The following is a 14,793-nucleotide window of genomic DNA, read 5'->3' as shown; positions in this document are numbered from 1 at the left end:
ATTTAACTACAAAAGGGAACATCAGTAACCTTCACATAGGAGTGCAGCTCCACAATATGTATGTTAGGCTGAAGAAAACCACCCAAATTGTAACAGATTATTGATTTAACATCAGTATTTTCAGTCACTTCTACTTGGTTTAGGAACCCTACTACCCTGTAATTATAGGGATCTCAATGGTTTTCTGTATTACCTCCTGCCTCATGAAGTGCTTATAGCAATCTAACTCAATGCTTTCCTGTGTTTTGTTTTTTCCAACACCACAGAGAAGGTGACAATATCCATACATAGCATTAAGCTAGATAGAATCTACGCTGCCACTTTATCTCAGTAAGTGGCTAACTCAAAGCACAACTCAAATTCAGTGACAGGCCAAGAAGCATTTTATCACTCCTTCCTGAACATTAACTGGTTATGTACACTCTTTGGGGCATGGCTGGAAAAGCTGTACCTTGCTTACCCTGAAGCTCAGTCTAGAAAAAGTAGACATTCAGATCCTTTTTTGCTTACACATAATCTGTGTAACAGAGTTACAGAATCTCAGCAACATATTCAATGCAAACTGAATACAAAGCTTAAACTACCACCAGGTAATGCCCCATACAAAATACTTCATAAGTATCAGCTCTTTCAGTTGTTCTGTTATGTCTCTCTTTAAGAACTACTTCCAAACTGCTGCAATTCAAGAGCTCTAGAACTTCCCTTCAAGCAAGAGGGAAACCCAGTCTAACAAGAACAGGGCCTTCCTCTACAGCAATACATCCTGCCTGCACCTTCCAGCAGTTCCAGTTTTCCAGCAAAGCTGGTCGTTCACACAGTGCAAGTCCAGGCTCACTACGTACACTGCCAAGTGATTTACATTGCACTTACTGGAAGCACACCCAGCTGCTGTACACATGGGTTAGCTTCTCAACTCATTCTATTACGGGAACATTTCAAAAGCTGTAGGGATTTAAAAAAAAAAAAACTTAAAAAAAAAGCTACTCCAAATTATAAAAAAATCACTGATTTTATAGAAAACCAGAAAACCAGACACAGAACATGAAATAAATCATTAGTTTAATACCTAGAACTAAAACTGGTAAGTATCTAAAATATAAAATGAAAAAGTTTTTGCTACTGACATAAATAGGTAGGTGGAATTCAGCCTGAAGAACTGAAATAGTACAGACACTAAGCCTGTTTCTGTACAAATACAACATTAGAAGGGGAGATTACTGGGTTTTGGTTAGAGGCCCATTGGTTTTTCAGAGGCTGTGGTTTTCCTTGACTCTGTCAGGAACTTAACGTTAATCAGCTAATGTCTTGTAGGTACCATGAAACATCTGTTTAAGTCATTTATTTACTCATGTTCAAGCGAGCTGCTTGCTCTTGCAAAGGGAAGAAGTTAAACACAAACTGCAGTGCACCAAACGAAGTCATTCAACAGTGGAGAAAAGCAAAGTTTATTAAAACAGAAAAATATTGAATGTTGATCAAGGCATGTTTTACCAAACAGACCAATCTCTTCCCGATTTTTGTCCCGCTACTCTTCCATTGGTTTTTTTTAGACTGCACAACAGTTCAGGTTAACAACCATTTCCATGATTGTTCACAAGCCATTAGTACACTTCAAATATTGCCTCAATGTAAGTAAAAAATGCACGATTACATTTGTGTGTTTAAATTCTCCATTACCCTGTTCACACACTGGTATAATGTATTTCTCCGCAATACAAAGTTTCATAACACATTTCACAGTACATGGATTCATGCTCATTCCCATGGAAACCATCAGGGCCACAGGCACTGCAGAATCACTTCCTTGTAGAAACATTTCTGTAAGGCAGCCCCAGGATTTCAATCGTGCGAGCAGCAGGGCATTAGATGTTATTAGCACACTGTTAGGAGGCAGTGATAGGGCTGTAATAAGATTAACGTCCAAAATTCTGCTAGTTACAAGTGGGACAGAGCATTTCCCCAGGACTACTTAGTGTATTATTCCTCCTATTTCACAAACCTCACCACACTCAAATCTTTTGAAAACATTCAGTACTTTAGGCAATTTTTGTAAATTGCCAATACAATTTATATTTATTATTTTTAATTAATTCAATAGCTAATCATAATTTCAAGAATGAAAGCTGATGAATATACTCCTCTAGAGCACACATATGGAAATTATACAGAAGCAGTACAGGCAGGCACAGTTTCAACATTTTCCGCTCGATACACCAGAGCCTTACACTTATACTTCAACATACCGTCGATAAGTATGTTCTGTGTATTAGTGAATCACCATCATTCAAATATTCAGTGCTCATTGAGCTAGTAGTATATTTGCAAGTAAAAGGTTTTCTCTTCAGCACCAACTTCTAGCAGATTCCTATAAAAAGATTTAAAGATGACAGCCAAAAGCAGCAGTAGCACATTTTACTTAACAGCCAATTTTTTTAATCAGATTGTGCCAAACTGTTATCATTTTGAAGCTGAAGAAAAACTGCAAGACACTTCCCATTATCTATTTGACCTTCAAAAATTAGTAAAATAGGACATAACTAGATGGGGATGAGGGAGTCGGGGCTGATCTGAGACTACTGATCTTTTTCAAAGACCATACCCTGCACAACAGAACTGGAATACATATACTATTTAAGGGTGTGTCTAAAAATCATGACTTCCCTATGCATTCAACAGATGCTTCCAAGTAACCAGTAAAATCCCTACTGGACATGATTTCCATGTCATTTAAATAACTTATAACCTTTTGTGCAACAATTTTTTCCACATTCAAGCACTTATCCTTTTTGGCAAATGCTTGGTTATGTGCTAAGGGGCTGCAACAGGGACAGATCCTCCTAGTAACAGGTAGTGCAATCCAGAGAATGAGCCTGGACTGAGTATCGGTTTTCCTGCTGACTTAAAGTATAAAATTGAGGAAAAAAACATGAAAGTCAGCTATTGCTGGTAAGCTTCAGCTTCCCCATCTTTCAAATAGAGGAAAGACTTGCCTTTGTATAACCATCTGAACATGGCCACTTCCATAAGAGCTCCATTTCTAATAACAGCTACTGTAACAATGAGATTAAAAACAACCATTCTAATCTTATCACTGAGAGCACCAACAGATAAGGCAGTCTGGCTTTCAGATTGTTCCCCAAAAGTGATATGATAGCTGCAGTAGTACCCTATATGTCATCTAAAGTTTAAAAAGCTTTAAAACAGTTAATTTTTTGCATTGATAATAATGTAATAGTAAAAAATAACTGAGTCTGAAGTGCTCAAAACTCAGCCCTATGTTAATGAAGAATTTTGTCAATGAGATTGCTTATTTTCCTCAGATACTCATTAAAAAAAAAACAAAAAAAAAAACCATTGACAAGAAGTGACCTACACCTCCAAGATCCTAAACACCAAATGGGCACTACACTTGCTTAACAAAAATAAGTATGTATATTGCATACTGCACAGATATGGGTCTCCATGGAATGGCAAGGATGCGCAGCAAATGGACTGCAAAGCAGGATACAATGTTTACGCAGGACAAAGGCAGAGACTGACAAGCCTTATATGCTCAAAGCAACAACCTAACCCTCCTTTTCCAGTAAAAGATCAAATATTTGTAAAAGAGAATTAACCTGTTATTTCATGCATACAGCAAAATACAGGTGCATCTTCAAACTCCAGTGAGTAAATAAGCCTCTCTATTAACTTTAAAATTAGATCAAGCCAAAAGAAATTAATAGAATGCTTATCTGAAATAAGTATCCACATACAAGTCATTCAAGAATATTCCCATGCTTATTCCTAAATAAGCTTGTGTATGCATGTTACAAAAGACATTAAAGTCAAATAAGTTATATCATCTGTTTTGCACTCTTGATTTTAGATTGTTTGATTATCTTGATTTAGATTATTATTTAGATTATTGAATTTGAAATTACAAATTGCTAACAATAAAAGAATACTTACTATACAAGCCTAAAATTTTCCAATATATTACATTAACAATTTATTTACTTTCCATTAAGATGATACCATTATGTTATGTGGTAATATAATCGAACTGCTAAACATTGTTGTTAAAGCAGGTATCACATCTCTGCAATCTTAACACTGCCTGAAAACTAAAAAAAAAAAAAAAAAAAAAAACCCAGCATGTTCAAAACTGTACCATCACTGAGAATGTATTTTGAGCATATGTGTAAATATGGAAAAGTAACACACAAAGTAATCATATCCAAAAAATGTCTCTGGCAAAGAAAAATTAATTAAAAAGACTACAGCAACAAAAAGTTGAAAATACATTATCTTTTCTCAAAGACTAGAAAAAAAACAAAAGACTCGTTCATCTTCTTACAAGGCCTCTCATAAGGTCTGTAGGATTTATTTAAAAGATGGAAGAAAAAGTCCTAAGACATAATAGGGCATAAAAGATGTTCATTTTATACACACCACAAAGGGCCTTTCAGTATCTGTACCTGCTTGTTTTCTACCCATGGCCTGCTGTATCTTGTATGCCTCCCTCAACGACACCATGCTGCATGTCAGCTGCAAAGGTCTAATTTTCTTACAATAAACTGAAAACCAAAGGAGAATACTTAACAGTGTTTCAGTGTGCAAGAGGACATAATGCATTGTTTCAGCAACAAAGCCAGCAATTGTCACCTCCCCACTCATAGATACCAAGTCAAATTTAACACCTAAATAAGACACAAAGGTAATGCTTATTATCTCGTTTGTTTCTGATGTAACATTTTAATAATTAAAATGCAGTAAGTTATTTGAAAGATATTTGGTGGAAATACTATTTTCCTTGGTATTAACACAGTCAAATAGGTATCACAAGAGCACAATTTACTGTTTCCAACAGCTACGCATACATAATTACAAGGCAAGAGACCAGTTTCTTATGCACATAACAGGAACAAAAAATAATGAGAAGTTTAACTGTTAATGACAGCAGTGTAGAGGGCAACACATTATTTCTCCTTGCACACAGCAAAAAAAGGCTGTTTTGAAATAATATTTTCCCCTTCAAGTCTTGAAGTGTAACACTGCTCAACACATTTAAGCTACCTCCACATTTAGATTAACTCCTTTTGTCAGCACACTAGTTTCACGGTATGAAGTGATACCAGATGTTCTAGTTTTAAATGCCTCACTAGAGTATACTTATCGTGACACTTAGTAGATGCTGAGTGCACCAACGCACTCTTGCAAATCATTTAGTTTGTACTCTGTTAGCAAGTATACCTGCTATCCATTGACAAAACACACTGAAATTTTAATCTTCAGGCCGCCACGATGTGGGTACTTTACCCATTTCAGGTTAAGAAATCTTCACTAAGCCTGAAAAGTGTTATATTCCAAGGAGGTTCTTGCCCTTTCAACTTGCTAGTACACATCAATGCTTTCTCTTCTGAATGTAAGCATGGATTATAAATCAGAAGTTCCCCTCTGAGTTAGATTCATGGAACTCATTATACCTGAAGATTAACAGAAAGTATATACGTATCACCCAACTAACACGAAACGCTTCTGTCTTTTCGTGGTTCAAGTTATCCATGATCACATCAAGCTAGTTTTCAATTCACACACTAACTCTCCGTGCCAGCATAATCTGATCTAAATTTGTAGGGAAACAGGTCAAGGAAAAGTCAAAGAGATTAAACTTCAGCTTAAAATTCCATTTGAACACCTTTGGAGGACACACAAAACACAATACAGCCTGGAGGACATTGTAACCTAAAATCCCATTCTACAGCTCTGCAATGTCAAGAAACTGTATAGAGAACAGCAGACAGAACACACAGTCTGGGCATTCTTGCAAAGTCTTCAAAAAGGGTAAAGGAGAAGGGCAGAAGCCACAAGAAAAGCACAATCTTCACAACTTAAGAAATGTCAAAGATTTTTATTTAGCCAGTTCAATACAGTCTTCACTGTTATTACCAATTACTCAAATACTATGGAAATCGATTGCTTTTTTCCCAAGAGTGTTAAAAGTTGTCATTTTAAAAAGTGTTTAAAATAACATTTGCAAGATGAGTCTCAAAAACTGATTTTCAGTAAACACGGTACCTTATTTCATTTACCACGATCAAACATAACATCCTAAAGAGCTCCTCACCCAGGAAGCTAACCAGGCTTTCTCTATTAACAGCTAGGGATGTAGTACAACCCTATCTATCATACGCCTTTAGGACAAAAATGGCTGGCAGTAAGAAAACAAGGCACAAGCAACTTAATTACCACAACTATGAGTAACTACTGAAACAATTCAATAAAGTTAGGGTGTTTTTAAAAAGGTTGACTCACATGGGTTTTATCAGTTAAAAAAAAAATAAAATACAAAAACCCTCTACAAACCATAGATGAAAATACAAACCATTAGGCACACTACACCATCACCAAATCAGGGATGATGTAATGAAGCTCAAAGTAACAATCTTTGATTAAATCAGTCATATCTGATACAAAAGAAATACCTACACTATAGCCACACTGGTGCAAATACAAATGCAGACAAGGCTTACAACTTCTAACCATCTTCTTGACATATTTATGTTTTAGCCAATGTATGTTTGTATTTAACAGAAATAAACTGACAAGGATATCTTAAGGTTTAGCTTAAGTTCTATAAAAAGAAGTACACCTAGATATATATTCAGACTCACAGAATTAAGTAGCTGGAACAAATATTACCTGGCATTAGAAGATCATCTTGAGTATTAATATGGCCTCTAACCCTCATCTCAGAGCTTGATGGCCTAAAGATTCAGGTATCCCTCACCCATTGCTATCCAAGAAGGTTTCTGTTGAAAGCTCTAGCAATATTCATTAACTATAGAATGGCAATTTGTTATTGCCTAGTTAAAGCCTAGTATTAAGGCTTTCCACATTAGCAGCTATGAAGATAAAGGAATAGAAACCTTTAGCCGTTTTGAGAAGCCTACGTTACTTTTGCTACTTTCTACAATATGTAAAATTTGTGTGCAATGTGCGTAAGTGTAAAAAAGAATTCATACAGAGTTGGCTAACAAAAAAAGAAACATCATTCCCACTAATAAAGTAATTATTAATATAATAATAATATTAACACTTTAGCATGTTGTTAAGGCTCCAGTTATATTGTTATGCAAGAGCAATGTATAAGAAAATCTTATTCAGTCAGTCAACAGCATGTTCTCCAAATGCATTACTGGATATAATTTTCTGAATGCATACATGAATTCAAGAGGCTAGGATTTTAAAAAGAAAAAAAAAAGTCATATATTGGTGCTTAAGAATTTAGTTAGATGAGGAATTATTTTCCTTTACTTTTACTCTCCTTCCTAGAGTATCCTCATGCAGAGGATTTGCAAAGAATGAAAAAGCTTCCCAGGAACAACATACTTCCTTGTGACTACCGTGAAAGCAAACTTGATTAATAAAACACACTTACTTGGCCTAGCAGCCAGCACACTTGCCTTGCTAAAAGATCCCCATCTCCCAACCCACAGCTGTTATTTTCCCAGAAGAAAGTTTCCATTTATCCATTATCTACATACTAGTGGTCAGACACAACCCACCACATGGAGTAACTCTGTTTTTGAATATTAGTTCAATTTCTATATTACATAAGCTTTCATGCTCATCTAGTAAAAATGTTACTTATCCTGCCTGATCTTATGTCTCCAAGCGATACACCAGTTCATCTCTGCTTTCACAGTTTTGTATGTTGCCTGATATCACTACTAAAAGTGTGAGAACTGCAGAAATATGCCGAGGAGGCCCTTGGTAAGTACAATTTTAAACAGTTGAGTAGGGTTAGAAATTTCACTAAAAAAGAGTTCTAGAAAAGTCTCCAAGCTTTGATGGAAATTCATAATCTCTTATTAGGACTATACCGTTTCCCAGTACTTCCAACAGTAGACAATTTAAAAACTGGAAAATCCACATGCTGCTTCCTTATACAAAACTAAATTTTCAGGTATCTCAGGAATAAGCTTACACAAGAGCACAAATTTGTAAGATTAGGCTACGTAGCAACAGGAAACCAGCCAGTAAATGAAGAAAAACAACCAAAGTCTCACAACACCCTACAGCCATCAACCTGCTACTTCCAGTAAACCAATGTAATCCTGAGCCTACATAACGTTATCATACATACGATTACTATGTTGAAAAGAACACTAATATTGCAAAAGCAAATGCTGAAGAGTTACTACAAACATGAAACAAGGTTACCATGCAAACTTCCATTGTAATAATGCAGTAAACTGGGAGATGAGACTTTTTAATGACAAACTAACTCTCTCCATCTGCTTTCATGGTCACAGCACAGTTACTTTAGCACCAGAGTTTCTCTGTCCTCTTTGCCTCATTTACTCACTTTGCTGTGTGACAGAAAGGATGCAAAGGTACTACGCAGCAAAGAGCTGGCACTCATACAGTTAAAGGCTATAATCTGGTGCATATGTAAAAGAGGTCAAATAAAAATTGCAACAGCTGAATAGTAATTTTGAAAAAAACTCTTACAATTTAAGACATGATAAATAACTAACAGGAAATGCAGCTGATCAGAACTGTTCATTTTACTCTCTTCTATGATTATAATGGCTCCTACTTAAAATTGCAGATGCAAGAAATCCAAGTATCTTTATCAGTAATTCAATAAGCACAAAATTAGCACAGTACTTCCTTTTCACCCTCTTTCATTTCAAATTTTCTGCTGGAAAACAAGCAAACAACAGCATTCTGAAGAAAACAGCAATATTCCACAAGTGGGTTTATATCTGCAACCCTGTACAACAGAGTAGTGTTTCATGACACAGCTGTAACACCAAACAAAAACAGAAATTTTTTTGTTACATTATCTCCATGTTAGAATGCAGATCCCAAATGAGTATAGGACAAAGAATGAAAAAAGAGGAAAGATGATGTTTGTTAGCTTTAAGGAAACAAACACCAAGATATGAAAAAACGAGAAGCAGTTGTTCATGTGATTCCATGAAAAGGTTATTGTCAATATAGCTATCTGTATAAATCAACAACACAGCCCCACTAACCACAGTCCCAGAAAATACCTGATTTTTAGAGACAACTGCAAAAGTTCTAGGTATGCAATTGAAGTTTGAACTTCAGACTTAAGATCAGTTTTGTAGAAATATGGAAGATTAATATTTATACCCAAATTTACAAATTTAGACCACTCAGACTAATAATTGTAGGTACAAGAGTCTTGTAAAAGTTCCAGCAAATTTATGGACTTTACTCTGCATTTTGACATCACTAAATGCAATCATTTGGTAACCTAACTTTCTCCCTCGCTTTCTTGCAAGAAACAGGAACGCACAAGTATCTTGCCTTTTCATAGATTAACACAGAATGTCACTTCACTGCACAGGTAGGTACTCAAAAGAAAACTGCCATGTCTATTCAGCTAACCTGAAATTCTTTTTCATTCAAAGGAATAACTACTGCTTATGTTCTAAAATCCACCAGCTTACCGTTTGAAATTTATTGCACCTTACTGAAGGAAAAGAATGTAAGGTCAGTGAACCAAATCTGATTAGTTTCAGCAGCTGAATTCCAAAAAATTCAGCCCTCACTAAAGAATTTCCAGAAATACAACAAACAAAGTGTCCTTCAACACCTCTTGCAAAAAAAGAAAAAGGTAAATGTAAAGCACTGCCATAATTTGCTTATTTCAGAGAGCAGGTGATAATCATTACCCCTTCAGGGAAGACCCCGAGAGTGGCCTTTGAGTCCCTTGCTATGAAGGGTCATACAACTGTGAAACTGAAAATCTAGCAAGCTTACAATCACTGAAGAAACAGCTCACAAAGTCATTCACAACCTAGTCTAAACTACACCTATGAATTTTGTCAGAAATAAGTGTTCAATCTATAATATGGTTCTCTTGTATACCTGGACCCCGCTAGCTACACAAAAAAATCAGAAGGGCCTCCAGCAAATGTAGTAAAAGCTACAAATCACATTTGTTGTATCTCTTCCTACTTCCCCATTCAACAGGAAAAGGGGATCGGACAATCTGCTGCACACAAGCAACTGGGAAGAAAGCCTGTGTACTTTCCTTCCATGCATTCCTTGCACACGCACCAGAGCTGTGCTACCCTTTCTCCTCCATATGTGAAGCTTAGAAAAAGCATACGTTATATATCCTTTCTTTCAATGAAAAAGTGAACAGAGATAAAATTCAATTGTCTACAAGGGACTCCTAGATGTCTGGTCACAACCACAACTCTTCCGATCTCCGAGTGGCATACCTGCAATTAAATACAGTTGCAATACAGTTGCAATCAACTGTGAATGCAGCTGGTACATCTGGAACTAGCTGCCCTGATCTACCACCAGGCAGGTGAGAGTATGCAGAAGCCCCAGAACTAATAATAAACCAAAGTAATTTTTAGTCTTCATATGTCTGAATTCTGTTTAAATTCACATTCTCAAATGGCAAAAGATGATCATAAGGTGATGTTAATCCTCTACTTCTTTTAAAATACAACTACAAAACATCTGAGGTGGCCACATCAGATACACGTTCCAATAATGACACTGAGTCAGTAGAATTATTAGTCTAGTTCCCTATAGAAGGAAAACTTATATGATGTCTGTGCTCATATATGTTCTTTCACCTGTACTTCCAAAGTTGCCGGTGATTTTACTAAACTTAAGAAACTAAACTTACTTCAAGAGAGCTCTCTTTCTTATGGACTCCATGCAAGTAGATAACTGAGCAGAGTAAAGAGACTATTTGAAGAACAAGCTCACTCACCTTCTAAAAATGCCTTTAGAAAGCGATCCACAAAAGATAAAAAAGCTTACAGTACTCCAAATAGACAAACAGCTTTAAGAAGGTGTGAGCTCTAATTAGGTCCAAAAGCCTACGGCAAACCAAGCTGCAAAAACCCACTCCGGCTTTCCCCTTCTCCCCAGTTTTTATATTAAAAGCATCATTTGTTCTTCTGTGATTATTACAGATGGACACTAGTATAAAATTTAGAATTACTGTTTCTAAGACCTCCAGAAGGCATTTAAGACTCTCCATAAAGCTCCTTGTAGTCATAATCATCATAAATTTGAGTGAACAGGTAAGTCCTAATCTCTCAAAAAAAGCAGAAACATGACAAGGCTGTTTAACCACAGCAATACCGGGGGGGGGGTTGGAATAGAAAGAAATATTCTATGCACGTGATCATCACTACTGTGAACGTAAGTTTGCTTTGGGCTACTTGAGCAGAGAGAATACAATGGAATCCCTATTCAAATTTCTACAACAGGAAGCAAAGACAACAAAATGTGATATATTGCACTCATCTTCCGATCTTTTTCTCAGGACTGTCGAAAACAAATACATGCAATCTTAAATCTCATCTGAAAGAAAAAGCACATTACGAATCTGAGTTTCTGGAGGGTTACTTTTTACCCTGCAATTTCTAGTTTCTTAGAGAGACTAGACCACCTACATTGGAAACCGCTTTCACTATACGTTTATTCATTAAGCTTGTAATTTTTCTGACACACTGCTACATCAACAAAAGCTTCATGTAAAAACTTAAACACATGGGATATTTTTGTTTGCTGAACCAATGCAAGCTGAATCAGCCCAAGCACTTCATGATGGCATAAACCAGTGACATATTAGGACTTCCATAATATGCAACTAAACCCATGTTATCTCTTAGTTGTACAAATTCTTATATAGACTATACATCTCTAATCACTAGGGATGAGTTACATTGATCTGTAGAACAAGCACAGGCTGCCACTACTAATCTTTACTACTAAATAAACCCAACGCAGACCACAATACTGTCTTAAAAGGAATAACAGAAATCTTGTATTTCTATTCATCACAGCCTATGATGCAATACCATTCAATTCAATAATTTAGAAGATGATCAGTTCCAAAAAGAGAGCACTCCAGTGATGCCTTATTTAACAAACCTCCTCAACATCAGTGGCTCCGAATCCACATGCAATCAGTGTCTTTTTCTGTGTTGTAAAAACAACTGGACAGAGTCAATTTTCTTTGATATTGCAGTCGTTCCTTGTATTGCTGAGCTGGATGAAGAATACCAACCACTTTTGCTTATCACATCTTGCGAAAAACATTCCTAATTAAAAAATGCCAATATAACAGTACGCATAGATAATTTGCCTGCTATAAATCTCTCAAAAATTAATCAGAAAACAAAACCACATTCAAGCTATCAAAAATAGAGTAAAAAAAACTTAGAATCCCATTATCATGCTGATACAGTAGCTAGCCATATATTTTTCCTCCCCTTTTTGTTAAACTATGAAGATTGGAAATCTATGTTCACATTTAATTTCAGAAGCATTTTATAAACAAGCATTCAGATACTTCAATCAAGTTATCAAGTGTCTACAACGTGACACAGTTCTCCCTCAGTCTTCCCAAATTTTGGTGCTATTATTTTTGCAGAATACTCTGACAGTACGAACATTTTTTAAAGTTATGCAAATTTAGCCTATCTTATCAGTTAGGGTTTCATTGTTAGCTTTTAATCCTGTCATGGCAGTGCTTTTTAATTTTCTACTGTGTAATGTGAAACAAAATTGCACTTGATCTAAATCCAAATTACACCATTATATAATAAAATAAGGAATTAATCAGATTAAAATAGAAGTATAAGATGCTCTACTTGTACCAAATTTAAAAAGGAGGCCAGAAAAGTAGGTATTACTGCACCATTATGTATGTTTTAAAGTAACATACCGACATTTAGAACTTCTCTTCATTACTAATATTGCTTTCTTTTACTTCACTGTTCCTCTGAAATAATGAGCTTTCTAAAAATACCTTCACATTCTCACATACAGAGAAGATGGATACATCTTCTATTTTGCATACACAGACCCAAAAGCAACCTACATAGCATGCTTTTGCTTTCAAAGCAGTCCCAATTGAAAGGATTCCTTATGCCACTGCCAAGAGATGAGGCATGTGGGGAGAGAAAGAGATCCCTAACTTCCCTGACACCCACCAAAATTCGTCCCCAGTTCTGCCACATAGTAACCCCGGTCATCATCAAGATGACTGACAAAGTCTTATTACTTTGTGAGAGCACAGACGAGACATTTAAATCAGTAAGATAATAGAAGAGTTTTAGCAGAATTTCAGTAAGACATTCTAAGGACTTGCAATAGGAGCCACTTTGTTTGCAAAGCAAGCAAATTTATGCCAACACTTCTCTTCAGCACAGGTGTCACGGAAATTTGCAAACCACACTGTTAGTGTCCTGAGAACACTTTGTGTAACATCCATTGGGAGACATCTTCAGCAGGTAGTAAGGTGAAAACTTCCCACTGTTTTCAGTAAGTCACCTTCCTCAGTACAGACTCCATGCTGTGCTGTACCAGAAGAATACACGAGGACAAGGAAAAAAAAGTGTAAAGCAAAAAATAATCACAGGCATTTGTTGGACTGTCAGCAGCAGACCATCAGGGCCACTCACAGTTGATTTGAATGAATAGTACTTCACAAAGCAGATTATACATCTGATAGAAAACAGTTTTGAAGCATCTGTTCTCTTTACTTCATGAAAGCAGGAACAAAAGAAATCAAATTTAACAGTTGTTACTAAGTCCAAAACTGATAAAACAGCTTTTACACTTACAGAAATGGAATTAAAGGTGCCAACCTATATCCTGCTCTTAACTATTCTGTTTTTCATCGTTCCCTCAAACTTGCTAACAAAAAGACACACACACACCACTGTCCATCTGACACTAGTCTGCTTGCAACAGCAACAGTCTGCTGTTAGCTGCTATATTTTTAGGACTACATTCTACAACTGGCCAGTTTTTACCACTCCTTGAAAATGCTATGTGTACCGAAGCCAGATACAGACAATTGAAGAGAATACTGCAGAAATACTCTAATTCAAATTTTCCCTTTCATAAGAGCCACTACACAGAAATAAGTTACTCTTCCTCTTCCCAAGTATTTACTATGCTATATAACTCCAGGGTAATGACCGGGGACTATCATTAGTAAATACCAAGTAGGCTTCAAAGCTTGCCCCGAAATTATGATCTTCCTTCTCGTTACCAGTATCCTGATTCTCCTTCACACTTCAGCTGTACAGTGTTCTGGTGACACTCGGGAAAGATCATGAAGTAACAAACAATGCTTCTATTCTTAAGAAGTTTGAGTAACTATTTTTTCCACACTTTATGTCATTGTGAGTAATATCAACTGTGCGAGACACAAACTGACACAAAAACACCCAGCAGCAAAGCCAAGAACCAACTTCAGTAGACACTCTTCCGCTTATGGTCTGCAAGGATTGCTTCTATTAGGATGGCTTCATTCTCTGCTAAACCTCTTCAATCCATCGTTTTCTTTTATTTCTTATTAACAAAGCACAGCGGGTGTTAGCAGTCCTAACAGAGAAGGCAAAAAGCACAACGGATAAGGGAAAAACCCACCGTGCTCACCATCTCTTACACCTGCGTAGTTTTCAACAGTCTGAGCTATGAAAGGGGGAAACAGAAAACCCGGGCACCAGGGCAGCGGAGCTGAAGGATGAAAGGTAATGTTTAAAAGCAATTAACTCCCGCCCTGTCCCGGCCTTCGCTTACGCACGGGAGGGAGTCGCTCCCCTCCCCAGGGACGACCACAGGGGAGCCTGGCCGCGGGCTGGGAAGCTCGGGAGGAGGATGAAACCGCTCCTGCTCCTCGGAGCGCCACGGCGACCCCGGCCCCGGGACGAACACTGTCCCCCGGCCGCGGCACGGCCCCACAGACGGCACCAGCCCCGCCGGCGGCTCCACGCGGCC

At 36.9% G+C, this 14,793-nt stretch overlaps 1 protein-coding gene across 1 annotated transcript in view; it reads right to left on the bottom strand.

The window, feature by feature from the left end:
* The window catches only part of EIF3H (eukaryotic translation initiation factor 3, subunit H), an 88,165-nt gene that overhangs the window by 73,180 nt on the left and 192 nt on the right, over positions 1-14,793 (bottom strand). The gene's annotated exons all lie outside the window — the stretch shown is intronic.

This window comes from Haliaeetus leucocephalus, unplaced genomic scaffold (genome assembly GCF_000737465.1).
Source record: "Haliaeetus leucocephalus isolate CR32 unplaced genomic scaffold, Haliaeetus_leucocephalus-4.0 Scaffold555, whole genome shotgun sequence".
In the NCBI taxonomy this organism is placed as follows: Eukaryota; Metazoa; Chordata; class Aves; order Accipitriformes; family Accipitridae; genus Haliaeetus; species Haliaeetus leucocephalus.
This window is presented reverse-complemented; position numbering and strand designations above follow the sequence as displayed.